Raw genomic sequence first — 14258 nt, forward strand, 5'->3', positions numbered from 1 at the left:
TAAGCATCAGACTCTTGATTTCGGCTCAGGTCATGATCTCAGGGTTGTGAGATGGAGCCCTGCACCAGAATCTGTGCTCAACTGGGAATCTGTTTGAGATTCTCTCTCTCTCTCTCTCTCTCTCTCTATCTCTCTGCCCCGCTGCCCCTCCCCCATTCACTCTTTCTCTGAAATAAAGAAATAAATCTTTAAAAAAATAAATCTGAGGAAAATTATATCCCACAGACATCCCCTCAGCTGCTCATTTTAGACACTTCAACACATGGGGAAGCAGTTATTTTGTTTGCTGGGAAAGAGTAAAACGTTTATATGTCATTGTGAAATGTGTAAAACTTCACAATGTTAAATATTAATCAAAATATGATTATATGGCTAGCGATTTGAATTCCTCAAATCTCAAAACCTGAAAATGGAAAAAAATTCCATAGCAAAATCAACTGAGAAATAATTCCATAATAGCTCTATAATTGTCTGTATTTTCACAAATTAAATCGTTCTTCTTTTTTTAACTTTTTTTTATTTTCAAATTTTACTTAAATTCTAGTTAGTTAACATATAGTGTAATATCAGTTTCAGGAGTAGAATTTAGTGATTCATCACTTACATACAACACCCATTGCTCATCATAACAAGTGCCCTCCTTAATGCCCATCACCCATTTAGCCCATCCCCCAACCCACCTCCCTTTATCAACACTCAGTTTATTCTCTATCATTAAGAGTTTCTTATGGTGTGTTTCCCTCTTTCTTTTTTTTCCACCCTCCTATATGTTCATCTGTTTTGTTTCTTAAATTCCATGTATGAGTGAAACCATAAGGTATTTGTCTTTCTCTAACTTATTTTTCTTAGCATAGTATACTGCAGTTCCATCCATGTGGATGTAAATAGTAGGCATTCATACTTTCTGATGGCTGAGTAGTATTCCTACACACACACACACACACACGCACAATCTTCTTTATCCATTCATTCATCAGTGGACATTTGGGCTCTTTCCATAGTTTAGCTATTGTTGATAAAGCTCCTTTAAACATCAGGGTGCATGTACCCCTTCAAATCTGTATTTTTGTATCCTTTGGGTTAATGCCTAGTAGTACAATTGCTGGATCGTAGGGTGGCTTTATTTTTAACTTTTTGAGGAACCTCCACCTTGTTCTCCAGAGTGACTACACCAGTTTACATTCCCACCAAGAGTGAAAGAGAGAGTTCTCTTTTCTCTGCATCCTCACCAACATCTCTTATTTCCTGTGTTAATTTTAGCCATTCTGACAGGCATGAGGTAGTATCTCATTGAGGTAGCCATTCTGACAGGCATGAGGTAGTATCTCATTGAGGTTTTGATTTGTGTTTCCTTGATGATGAGTGATGTTGAGCATCTTTTCATGTGCCTGTTAGCCATCTGGATGTCTTCTTTGGAAAAATGTTTATTCATGTCTTCTGCTCATTTCTTAACTGGAGTATTTGTTTCTTGGGTATTGAGTTTGGTAAGTTCTTGATAGATTTTGGACACTAACCCTTTATCAGGTACGTCATTTGCAAATATTTTCTCTGTGTGTCATCCACTATGCTTAAAAGTCTTTCTCCTTGTTTTATCCTCACAACAATCTTATGAAATCAGCGGTATTATTATCCCCATGATAGCAGTCAGAACTCTTGGTATTTAAATAGTTCTCTCATTGTGCAGATAGTTTTTATAGCTGGTAAGAGGCAGAACTTCAGCTCAGGTTTAGCTTGGGCCAATTCGAGCCCTTAATCAATGCACTTCCAATGGCCACACAAAGTTGACTGTTGGTTCTATGAAAAAGGCAGAACAAGAAATAAAATAAAATAGACATTTAAAAATACTATTGTGTGGAGACTACTTATATGATTAAAAATTGACTTAAATAAGTATTGTTTCGAAGGTTTAGGAAAACCACTATTATAGGGGGAAAAAGAAAGGAGATTTAAAATAAAAGGAAAAAGGGCATGGTCTTTTAAGGAATCAGAGCTGGCATGTTACAATAGAAAGAGAGAAAGAAGATGAGAAAAATACAGAGAAAGGAGATCTTCAAGCATTCCTCTTTTTCTCAAAACCCTTCTTCTTGATACATTTCTTGTACTCCAAGTTTAAGATTTTCTTGCTTGGCTCATGGCATAAGCTTCCATTTTCTGGACTCATTGGGAAAATTTGCTTATGTGGAAAATCCAATTTTCCAGCTATGTCCAAATAATGGAGCATTACTATGTACATATTTGTGTTGGCTTTAATGAATAATATGCAACCTTCCCTTAAAATAAGTAAAGACAAAAGTAATCAGATTGAGTTGTTAAAGTTCTGAGGTCATTGGCTTCTCTGCCTGTTTCCCCTTCAAAAGACAAAGTTACTTTTACTTAGCATTTTCTTAATTTATTAGGAGAAAACCATAAAGAACTGTTTCAGTGCATGCCTCCTAGATACTCCTGGGTGTCAGTAACTGTAAAAACACAAAGCACTGTCTGTTGGCTGTTATCTTTTCTCAATTCCCATGTAGTTTTACTGAGAATCCTAAAATTGACAAGGATATGAACATTATCTTGTAATTGGAAACAACAACAACAAAAAAAAAACTGATCAGAGGATCATAGGGGATAATTTGCCATGTATGTAGCAAGAGTACAGGCTTCCAATGACCTTCCAGGGAGACTAATATCACATCTACATTAACATCCTCATTATTGACCTGAAACAACAGAAAACAAGTTAATTAAATTCTCAGATGATGCTAAATGAAGAAGTGTTTGTTGCTAAATACCAGTGAGGAACAAGACAGAATTCAAAAGGTCCCTAAAGAATGTTAGAGATAGTTGGGAAATAGCAACAACAACAACAAAATTGAAGCTTAAAAATGCAAGCAAATGTATCTAGAGAGGAAGCAATTTTAAACACTGATATTAGATAAGCTACAATTAGAATGCAGTAATGATTAAAGAGGCCTTCAGGTGATAGTAAGCAGAAAATTAGACAGAAGCCCGAAATGTAATATAGTTAAAATGCTACTGTGTTTAGCACCCTTGTATTCAGATTCTGCATAAAGGATCAGATAAACACTGTTGGCTGATGAGATCTCATTTAGAGTTCCTTGATTACAGATTACAAAGCTGTAAGAAAAAGAAAAAATTAGATTTTGCCATATGTATGCAAATACCCTATAGCCCAGGAAAATCCAGTACTAGCCAGCAACAAGCTACAATAAAAAGCCCCTTTTCCCTTAAAATATGTCCCTTACCTATCAGGAGAAGTACAGGAGGTTCTCATCTTTGGGTTAACCACTTTCAGTTGGGTTACTGTTCCAAAAGTTCCCATTAAATTGTCCATTGATTTCCTAGGAAGAATTTTTTTTAAGACTTTATTTATTCATGAGAGACACAGAGAGAGAGACAGAGACACAGGCAGAGGCATAGTCCTGCAGGGAAGCCTGATGCAGGACTCGATCCCAGGACCCTGGGATCACGACCTGAGCCGAAGGCAGATAGATGCTCAACCACTGAGCCACTCGGGTGCCCCAATTTCCTGGGAGAATAAATCTGGAAATGAAATTGTTTGTAAGACTTTTTGGCAGCCATGTGGCAGAGGCAGGATTCCGAATAGAGGGGAGGACAGATGTGTGGCATGGGATCTACAGGAGGCTAAGAAGAGAGGTAGGGTCAGAAGGTGATACCCTGGACAGCTCGAGGGACTGTTTCTAAAGGCCTGGGGAGAAAGTGTGATTAGGAAGCGCTCACAAGGAGGTAAGGGATAGTGGTAGCTGTAGGTTAGCGAAAGTCACTTGAACTTAAATGGTTTTTGATTCACATCGGAGAGCAAGTGGCTTTGTGGCCACAGCTTCCTATTTTCTGCTGGTCCTGTGGCTGCAACAAGGCAAACCATTTGAATAAATAGCCTCATTCTCACTAGCTTATTCTTTACAGAAATGCTGTAAGCTTATTCAAGGGCTTTATGGCAGAACCGTTTTATCACTCACTGGATAGATTCATAATTTCAGGCACTAAAAAAAAGTTCCATTGGATTTAATAGCTGAAGTGTGTTTCCCTCTGGATTAAAGAAGTTGGGGGGTTGATTTTTTTTTAATTCTGTGTTGGTTTATGTCTGCCAAGGGAAATCCACAATGAATTAAATCTGCTCAATGAATTTTTGCTCTTATAAAATTGTTTTAATGCTAAACATTGCCTGTTTCAAATATTGTACCAGAGGCGTTTATTTACAATCTGGTACATATGTAGTTTGAGCTTCTTAGCATAACTTACAGTGAATTAATGACTTGTTATGTATTGCTCAAACACTCTGCAGAAGTGATTTATAGGGCCGTGCTATGCACTGGCGGTTACTTTGCAATCTCTGTGCTGGCTGTCTCATCAATATCATTAAATGAATTCACAGTGACACAGCTCTGCTACTGTAGTTTTTGATATGAGGGATAACTGAACATAAATCAGAACTTATGTTTAATTCATAAGATGTACCAATCTCTCATGTAGGCGTGAGTTAGGTTAGAGGATGTCACAAATGTGTTTTACAGTACCTCTTGTGATTAAACCCAGGCCCTTCCGTATGACTTTATATACCAGGTAAAAATAATAGGTTGCTCTACACTATGCCATTTTTCAGATAAATGCAATTTATTTTTATTTAGGTATGATTGGTTTCTGTTGTTGTCCCCACAAGCAGGATATATTTTAGAAAGGAACACTGAGAGAGGTATAATGAAAGAACCGTTACTCCGAGTTTGAAATTCTTGTATCTTCTTTAGTAGTTAAATATGAGTTAATATCTACAATTTATTTTTTAGATCTTTTTTATGCATAGGGTTTTTAAGAATGGAAAAAGTGTACATTGATGCCGAGTCAAAAGAGCTTTTATTTTAAGCCTTAACATTTCCTTTCAGTAAAACTTAAAAAATGCTTAATTAACTTTGGGAGAATGGGCCTGGTTATCTTTGCTTATTAGTCTAGTCCAAGAAAGGGGAAATATTGCAACCATACAACAAAGAAAGTCATATATCCGTTTCCTAAAAAGGAAACTTTAACTGTCCTAGAGAATTTTACTGGTATTGTTGTTACTCTTGCTACAGTGACTGATATTTATTCTTTGAACCAGTGTGAGTGCACTGCAATCCATGCAGAAGATGTGAGTTTTTCTCCTGGTGAGAAGGGTAATCTGGCTCCAGCAGAGCTGCGACCAGGGCGCTGAGATAATGGCAAGATTGCCAGGTTGTCGAGCCTCGTCACTGGCCCGCTGTGTAGCCCTGTGATCGGCTCTGCTGACTGTCACAAAGAAAGAATGTGACATGTTTCTGCCAAAGAAAATAATTCCAACATATGCAAGAAACTGACACAAATGTCTTCTCCTCCTTCCTCTGGTTCCAGCTGATTAGACCTAGCTTGAGGTCCTGATGATTTTAAGACCTACTTAGTTGGGCCTTGTTTGAAAAGAAGATAGATGAGCTATTGCTTTCAAGTCCTGAGTGACAAAGGGATGAGAAGAAATGACATTACTTAGTAGTGTAATAAGTAATTGATTTCATAATGCTCGGGACAAAGGGCAGAGTAAATGCACACGTGAGAGCAGAAGATGCCCGGGGCATGTCAGCAGAGGGGAAAGAAAGCACACAAATGTGTTGAGGAATAGGGTGCCTTGGAGGGGGAAATTACTACAGCAGGATAATCCAAGTAGCTCCTTTTCATATAAATTGTGAGATTAAGAATTTACTAAAAGAGAATTTCTGTAAACAATATCAACTGGAAGATCTGCTTCCTGGAATTTGTATCATTTAGGAATAGGTTCCACCTACACAAAGAGAAAACCTGACTTCTGGTGCCTTAAAAAATATATATATGCCTGTTTCTGCTCACCCAAGGAGACATTAACGTCACACATCACCTGCTGTGTGTGTTCCTGCTGCTCATGGTCACAACGGGGCTCCTCTTTTAGCTGAGTCTTTCAGAATGTTCCACAGTCTCTCTCTATAACATGCTTATTATGAGTTTCCTGAATGGAAGCCTAGACTGTTGTTTTTGTGATTTTGGTTGGACCAATTTTAACATTCTATAATGTTGACTGCATAAATTCCATTCACAGCTGAGTCATACACAGCACTGTTACTTCTTTTCTTTTCTAGGCTTTTTGTTTTCCCAGGAATTAATAATTTCCTTGTTTTTTCATTTGCTTTATTTCTAAGTATTTGTTTCTCCCCTACTTGTATAAACTTTCTCTCAACACATTCAAACCCATTAAGTTTTCCATTTGTTTAAACCTCTTGAAGGAAGTGTTCCTAGAGCCCTCTGGCCTATTGGAATCTGGACTGGCTGTTCCTAGGCCTGCTGCACAGCTGGTACCCTGGGATTTCCCTCTCCCTTGATCCTGCTCTGGATCTCTAGTTTCCTTTTTTTTTTAACATATTCCTTTTGCTTGATGTATTCTTTATAACCAAACCCCTGCTTTTGGCATTGTTGATGCTGTTGTTTGAAAGTGAACATCTTCTGGTGCCTTTCTGAGTAGGAAAAAAAGAGAGTTTTTAGACCTTCTTGGCCTGAAAATGTCTTGATTAATAGGTTGATTGTGTATAGAATTCTAAGTTGGAATTGGAAGGCCATGCTCAGTGCCTTCTAGTCTCCATAGTAGCTTGGTAGGACCAAAGTCATTCTGATTCTTGACATTTCCTAGAAAAACTTTTGTTCTGTATAAATTTGTAGGATCTGTGGAATTTTGTAGTGATACATACTGTTAGGTTCTGTTTTATCTGTTATCCTAGAAACTCACTGGGCTCATGTTCTTCAGGATGAGAAAATTGTATTGAGTTATTTCACTGAGGATTTATCCCATTCCCATCTTCATTTTCTCTACTGTCTTTCTGAAATGCCTCTATAATGACATTAGATATTCCGAACCAGGTCCTCTAGTTTTCTTTTCTTTTTCCTCCTATATTCACTGTTTTTTTTTTTTCTCTCTACTTTCTAAATGATTTCCTCAGCTTTTGTCTTTTAAATTGTATGCCATCTTTCAGCTCTGTGATAATATTTCAAATTTCTAATACATTGTTTTCCTTTTGGATATTCCTTTTTTAATAGAAATATTTTAACAGCACCATTTTTTTTCTTTGAGTCTCCGTATAATCTCTAATTTCTTTATTTTTTTTTTTCTTGCCTATTTGTTTTGGTCTCTCTTTCTCAACAGAGAATTTCCTCAAAGATCATTTCCCAATGATCTTTGGATGTAGTACTCTGCAAAACCACCTGGAAGTTCTGTAGGGAAAGTGAAATGGTAATGAGGGAGGCTGGTGATTGTCAAACCTACAGGTTTGGTTGATCTGACTTGACTGATTCCCCTTAAGGTAAGGGGAAGGTTGATCTGTAGGTTGATCTGACTTGACTGATTCCCCTTAAGGTAAAAAATTTTAGGAACTTTAGGTTTTTCCCTTAGGCAGGATACAGTCTCCAAAAAGGATTTCCCAATCTCTTCCCAAACTATAAACCTAGTTTCCAGCTATATAGGAGCCAAGAGGAGAAAGAAAGTTGGGAGGAGGGAGTCTCATCTAGTATGTAAACTTTCACTTGTCCCTTGTGTGCTGCCCTCTAATGTGCCTGATGTCTCTGGAGAATAAAACTCTAATTTTTGCTGTTCTGTTGAAGGCTTTACTGAGCTGCACAGAATTAGGGAGAAGAGCTCTTAAGGAAAGCTTCTTAAATAGACTTCAGCAGAGTCTCTGTTTTCTGTCTCATCTCCATCCTCACTTCAAAAGGCATCCAGTGCTCCAAGTGTCTGAATCTACCTCAGCCTACCCTGCTGCTGGCTCGGGACTCAGTGTTTCAGTGTATGCTGGGTTAGTTGCAACTCACCCATCTGCTTTCCAGTTTCCCAAATTTTGATGCCATTGTCATTTTTCCTGTCTCTTGGTTCTTCAGGTTTATACCTTTATAAAAAGAGCCTTTACTGTGTTTTAGTGAGGTTTTGGGAAGGAGTGGAAGTTGATATTTGCATTTAATCTGCCATCTTTAAAACTGATGACTTTGGGGCACTTGGGTGGCTCAGTGGTTTGAGCATCTGCCTTTGGCTCAGGTCATGATCCTGGGGTCCCGGGGTTGAGTCCTGCATCAGGCACCCCGCAGGGAGCCTGCTTCTCCCTCTGCCTGTGTCTCTGCCTCTCTCTGTGTATCTCTCATAAATAAATAAATAAAATCTTTTTTAAAAAACCTGATAACTTCTCAGTTACCAATTAATACTCAGCTCAGATATGACCTCTCAGGCTCCCCATTTGAATGAGGAGTCCTTTATTGTGTGTGTGTGTATGTGCTGCCATTAAATGTATGTCCTTCCATTATAATGACCACTTCATGTCTCATGTGCCAGGAGTCTGTGCGGTCATTCACTTGAAAGCTGTGTATTATTTGTCTTCTTGTCTCCAGCACTTTCATGGAGCCTCTAACATGGCAGGTGTTGAGAAATACTTGTTAAATGAATGAATGAGCTTGGATGTTAGGATACTAAGGTGGAAATACTCTTGCTGACTCCATCTAAAGAGATTATACTGACTCTTAAGGATTTCGTTACAGTGCTACTTAATTTTTTAAGGCCAAGAGAAAGATGAATTGATTTTTTTTAAATAGAGAATCCATTTTTCAGATTCTCCTGACAGCTACTCAGTTCACCGTTTTTCCTCTTCTTTTAGAATGTGAAAGAGGCAACTTATATTTTATGATTGTCTGTAAGAAAATGCTTACAGGGAGCTCCATTTCCCCTCAGTGCCAAAGCTAACCAGTCATTTAGTAATTGCTTTAACCAGTGACTGAACTAAGTTGCCTCTTCTGTCTCTCCAATACTTAGAGCAGTTAGCTGGCACTTACCTCAGATTTTAAGGAAATGTTTGGGTTTTTTCTCTATTTCTGAATACGTATTGTAGTAGTATGACCTCATCTGAAAAATTAAGCTTAACTTTACTTAAATTTTTCTTAACTATGTGTCCCTTATTAATAAGTAGGACTTTTTTTTCAAGATTGGTAAAAACTCCCTGCAGATATAAAACCCTGGTTCCTCTTTACTTAGCAACTCAAAATCTGCATTTTCTCTTCCATATATTTTCTCTTCTTAGCTAAAAGAATTTTAAAAAAAAAACCCTAGTAGGTCAATGTTCACTCTCATGGAATATCTGATAAGAAAGGCTGTTGGGAAAGCATTCCATTGTCCCTTTTACAGCCTCCTTGCTCTCTTTGTGACCATATGCTACATGTCCTGTAAATATAATCCAATAATTTTGGCCTATTCTTCTTTTTAAAAGTGGTTATGTGACCAATTAAAGGAACTCTTGATGAGTTCAAAGACCCTGTGACCCAGGAAAGTGTAAACAATCTTTACACCGCCCAAGATCAAACCATCAGCAGACCATTGGCTAAGGGAAGACTAAAATTTTCTCTTGGACTAAAATCTGAATAGCTGGAAGTTGGCTGGAGTATTTGAAAGGATTTGGGACTTTTACAGTTTTATGAATCCAAGACCTGGCAGCACAAGATTTTTGTGTGCTTTCATCTGTGTATGTGCCACACATATGTACTCATATGCCATGAGATTCAGATATCTAGAGTTGGTTTAAAACGCATGGACTTTTGAAATTACGTTTTTAATTTTCTCTGTGCTTTGAGCCTTCTGCCTCTGTGCTTTGAAATACTTTGACGTCTGTTGTCTTGATTGTTACTCACCCAGCCTATGAGATAGCCAGGCCAGCTGTTGTTCCCATTTTACAGATGAAGAATCTTGTGCTTAGACAGGTTATGCTACCTGCGTGGGTTCATTCACCTAAACTGTTAGTGGCAAAACTGAAAGTAGGATCTAGTTTTCTTTTTCTTGGATTTTGAATTGTTTCTTGATACTGAGATATTATTTTACTCAACCTGAAGGAATATAGGTGTGAGATACCTGGGTAGCACTTTTAAATTCTTTCACAGAAGATAAGTCCCTACCAGATCTCTTGACCAGCAGGGGTTGCTCATCATGATTAGCCATGATCATTTGTTCACTCCTCCAAATTAAAAATATCTTGGCTGGATGTGATGTTTAATAAAAGAATGAGGAAAACATACATCATGAAATATATCCTGCACTGAGTAAGTTGGGCAGACTGTTTCCTAACTAATTTTTGTAACTAATATTTAAGATTTAGGAGTTTCATTTGCTAGCGAGAAATAAGCTATTACTATATTCTACATCATTTCTTAGTGATATCATGTATTAGTTCATTAGATCTGTCTGAAAGATTTGCTTCTTATTCCTTATAAATAATTTGTGGATGCCCAGACATTGCAGAATCAGGCTTGGTATTACTACGCATTATTTATGACCATATTCTTTAAACATATTCTAACCTGGAAATTGTGCGTAGATCTCACATTTACATAGCTAATATATGCATTGTCGCTGCCACACAGTAAGAAATGCTTACCTGACAGTCTGTGACCTGCATAGTGTAACAGACATTACTCCTAATTTGTCAGAGATTCAGAGCATAAATTACAGGTTTCTTTTCAGATTACTACTTAGTGTCATCCTATTTGAAATAGAAAAGATGTCCAGCAACTTCAGATGAAATTTGCTATTTCTCCTCATTAATATTTTGGCTTTGTTATCAATCATGATGGTTATGTTAGATATAACTTAGAATTCTTATATGTCCTTGAAATAACCTTTCTCTTCAAACAGAATCAACTTTTGTGAAATTGTCAATAAGGAAATATAAGTCTCAAACCTAAAGGTATGAACACTTCAAAAATATTCCAACAGTAGGAATTTTTTTCCTCTACAAGTAGGGGAAATAAATGGGTGTGATAGGCTCTGTCTCCCTCAGCGGGAGTGAAGGTGAAGCTAATTATATGATGGAGGTCTCCTTTCCGATTACACATCATTTGAAGATCTTAAACATAGAACTCAAAGATCCTCAGTGGTTTTCATAGCCTTGAGATATTTTTGGGTGCAATTTCTACCCTTTATAAAAATTTCCACCTTTTAAAACAGCTAATGAACCCCAATTTCTAAAGCATTTCCTGTAACTGCATCTGTTGCTAGGAGAAGAGCAGAATAAAAAAAAAAAATGACAGCATCCTAAGATCTATAACCTTGCCAGTTCCTGTTGTTCTGGAAATGTAAGAGCCAAGGTTGTCACCAAGTCTCATAATGATCTTCACCCATTATAATTTGCAGAAGTGCTTGGAAAATCCTATATTTCTCTGAGTTCCTTCCAGCCTTAAAAGCTAGATATAGAACTGAAATCTCTAAGCAATTTGATAACAAGGTTTGGGCATCTAGTCCCCATAGAACATAAAGCCTCATACTTAGAAGGTGCCAAAGAATATCTCTTGAATCAGCCATTGGAGCACTAGGTAGTCATGGTGTTAGTCTCCAAAGTTTTCCATTATTCTTGCTCCAGTCAGGTGTGTTTTATTAGATAATACTGTGTTAATCATCTGATTCCCAATCTCCTAAGAACTTAGTATATATAGTATTCTATGTAAATTAAAGACACCTAGCCCATGAAGAAACATTAAGTAAAGGCAATTAATTAAATAAGCAAAAAGTAACAATGTGTTTGAAAGCTCTAGATGTATTAGGGTTTTTTAATCATTATCATTGTGAGTACATTAATATGAATAAAAGATAAATGCCTTTAGTGAGATGGCAGGTGAAAAGCAGCAAATGGTAATGTGTTTATAAAGTGTGAGCTTGAGAAGGAACAAAGATATGAAGTGTTTTAGCATTGCAATTATAAAACTAGAAAAGGTTTTAGGAAGAGGGAGCTTATTTTTGACCCATGAGAGAAATTGGTTTTTATATATCTGTGTGAATGATTCCATTTTGGCCAAATTTAAATGCACTTGGAAACAGGTTCTGAGAATGTTCATCCTACATGTTGATTGGAAATATGAAAACAGTGCATTATAGGACTATTATACATTACCTAGTTAAAAATAGTGTTTTTAACTTCATTTAAAAAAATTCTAGGGTTTTAAAAATAGTTTTGTACTGTGACTATGGCTACCTCAGAGGCTTTGTTTTTGTTTTAATAAAACAAGCATTGGAGGAGTTCTTGTATCTATACTTTATATGAAAGGTACACTTTTAAAATCCCTGTTTGGATATTTCAGTTGTAGTTTTTAACTATCCCTAAAGCCAATCCAAGCCTTTAAATGGAACCGGTACTCTGATTTCATAGGAGTCTTATATTGGTACTTAGAAGCCTAGTTTATTTTCCTAGGGATTTAATGTACAGTGCTAATATTATCCTTTGCTACTAAACAAGATGCTTTTCAAAATTTCACATTTAGGTATCTTGAATTTATGTGACTTTTGTAGCATGCCTATATTTAAATTAAGTTAAATTCTGGTGAACCTTGGTCTAATACTAAATTCAGTGTATGAATATTCAAGGTTATAGAAAGACCAATTAAAGGATTGGGGTTTGTTTTACAATAGTAAAACTTTTTTTTTTGAGAGTTTATTTTGTGTAAGTAATCTCTACACCCAATTTGGGGCTCAAAACTTACACCCCTGAGATCAAGAGTCACATGCTCTACTGACTGAGCCAGCCAGGCACCCATACTAGTAATCTTTTAACTAGCAATTTCCCTTTGTACACTTCATATTTGAAAGCTTTTATACACCTTTCAGAAACATATGCATAGCATCATGCAAAGTAAATATCAATATTTATTTATTGGATCATATCTTACTTAGATTTTGTTACTAAAAATGGTAATTTTTGGCACTTGATCATTTTTGTTTCTTTTTCTCCTCTAAAAAGTCTTTCCAGAAACTGTGGCTAAATTTTTATTTTTTTATTTTTTATTAAAAAAATTTTTTTATTGGTGTTCAATTTACCAACATACAGAATAACCCCCAGTGCCCGTCACCCATTCACTCCCACCCCCCGCCCTCCTCCCCTTCTACCACCCCTAGTTCGTTTCCCAGAGTTAGCAGTCTTTACGTTCTGTCTCCCTTTCTGATATTTCCCACACATTTCTTCTCCCTTCCCTTATATTCCCTTTCACTATTGTTTATATTCCCCAAATGAATGAGACCATATAATGTTTGTCCTTCTCCGACTGACTTACTTCACTCAGCATAATACCCTCCAGTTCCATCCACGTTGAAGCAAATGGTGGGTATTTGTCATTTCTAATGGCTGAGTAATATCCCATTGTATACATAGACCACATCTTCTTTATCCATTCATCTTTCGATGGACACCGAGGCTCCTTCCACAGTTTGGCTATTGTGGCCATTGCTGCTAGGAACATTGGGGTGCAGGTGTCCCGGCGTTTCATTGCATCTGTATCTTTGGGGTAAATCCCCAACAGTGCAATTGCTGGGTCATAGGACAGGTCTATTTTTAACTCTTTGAGGAACCTCCACACAGTTTTCCAGAGTGGCTGCACCAGTTCACATTCCCACCAACAGTGTATGAGGGTTCCCTTTTCTCCGCATCCTCTCCAACACTTGTGGTTTCCTATCTTGTTAATTTGCCCCATTCTCACTGGTGTGAGGTGGTATCTCATTGTGGTTTTGATTTGTATTTCCCTGATGGCAAGTGATGCAGAGCATTTTCTCATGTGCATGTTGGCCATGTCTATGTCTTCCTCTGTGAGATTTCTCTTCATGTCTTTTGCCCATTTCATGATTGGATTGTTTGTTTCTTCGGTGTTGAGTTTAATAAGTTCTTTATAGATCTTGGAAACTAGCCCTTTATCTGATGCGTCATGTGCAAATATCTTCTCCCCTCTGTAGGTTGTCTTTGAGTTTTGTTGACTGTATCCTTTGCTGTGCAAAAGCTTCTTATCTTGATGAAGTCCCAATACTTCATTTTTGCTTTTGTTTCTTTTGCCTTCGTGGATGTATCTTGCAAGAAGTTACTGTGGCCGAGTTCAAAAAGGGTGTTGCCTGTGTTCTTCTCTAGGATTTTGATGGAATCTTGTCTCACATTTAGATCTTTCATCCATTTTGAGTTTATCTTTGTGTATGGTGAAAGAGAGTGGTCTAGTTTCATTCTTCTGCATGTGGATGTCCAATTTTCCCAGCACCATTTGTTGAAGAGACTGTCTTTCTTCCACTGGATAGTCTTTCCTCCTTTATCGAATATTAGTTGCCCATAAAGTTCAGGGTCCACTTCTGGGTTCTCTATTCTGTTCCATTGATCTATGTGTCTGTTTTTGTGCCAGTACCACACTGTCTTGATGACCACAGCTTTGTAGTACAACCTGAA

General features: G+C 37.2%; 1 protein-coding gene and 1 long non-coding RNA gene across 2 annotated transcripts in view; one reads left to right on the forward strand and one right to left on the reverse strand.

Moving 5' to 3' along the window:
• The window catches only part of RELN (reelin), a 481015-nt gene that overhangs the window by 162094 nt on the left and 304663 nt on the right, over window positions 1-14258 (forward strand).
• On the reverse strand, window positions 1440-6122 carry LOC111090908. The gene is made up of 3 exons (XR_005373201.1): window positions 5900-6122; window positions 3249-3344; window positions 1440-1794 (listed from the first exon to the last, which is right to left on the reverse strand). It is a non-coding gene; the product is annotated as an uncharacterized LOC111090908 (long non-coding RNA).

The sequence above is a fragment of the Canis lupus genome, chromosome 18 (assembly GCF_011100685.1).
Source record: "Canis lupus familiaris isolate Mischka breed German Shepherd chromosome 18, alternate assembly UU_Cfam_GSD_1.0, whole genome shotgun sequence".
Classification (NCBI taxonomy): domain Eukaryota; kingdom Metazoa; phylum Chordata; class Mammalia; order Carnivora; family Canidae; genus Canis; species Canis lupus.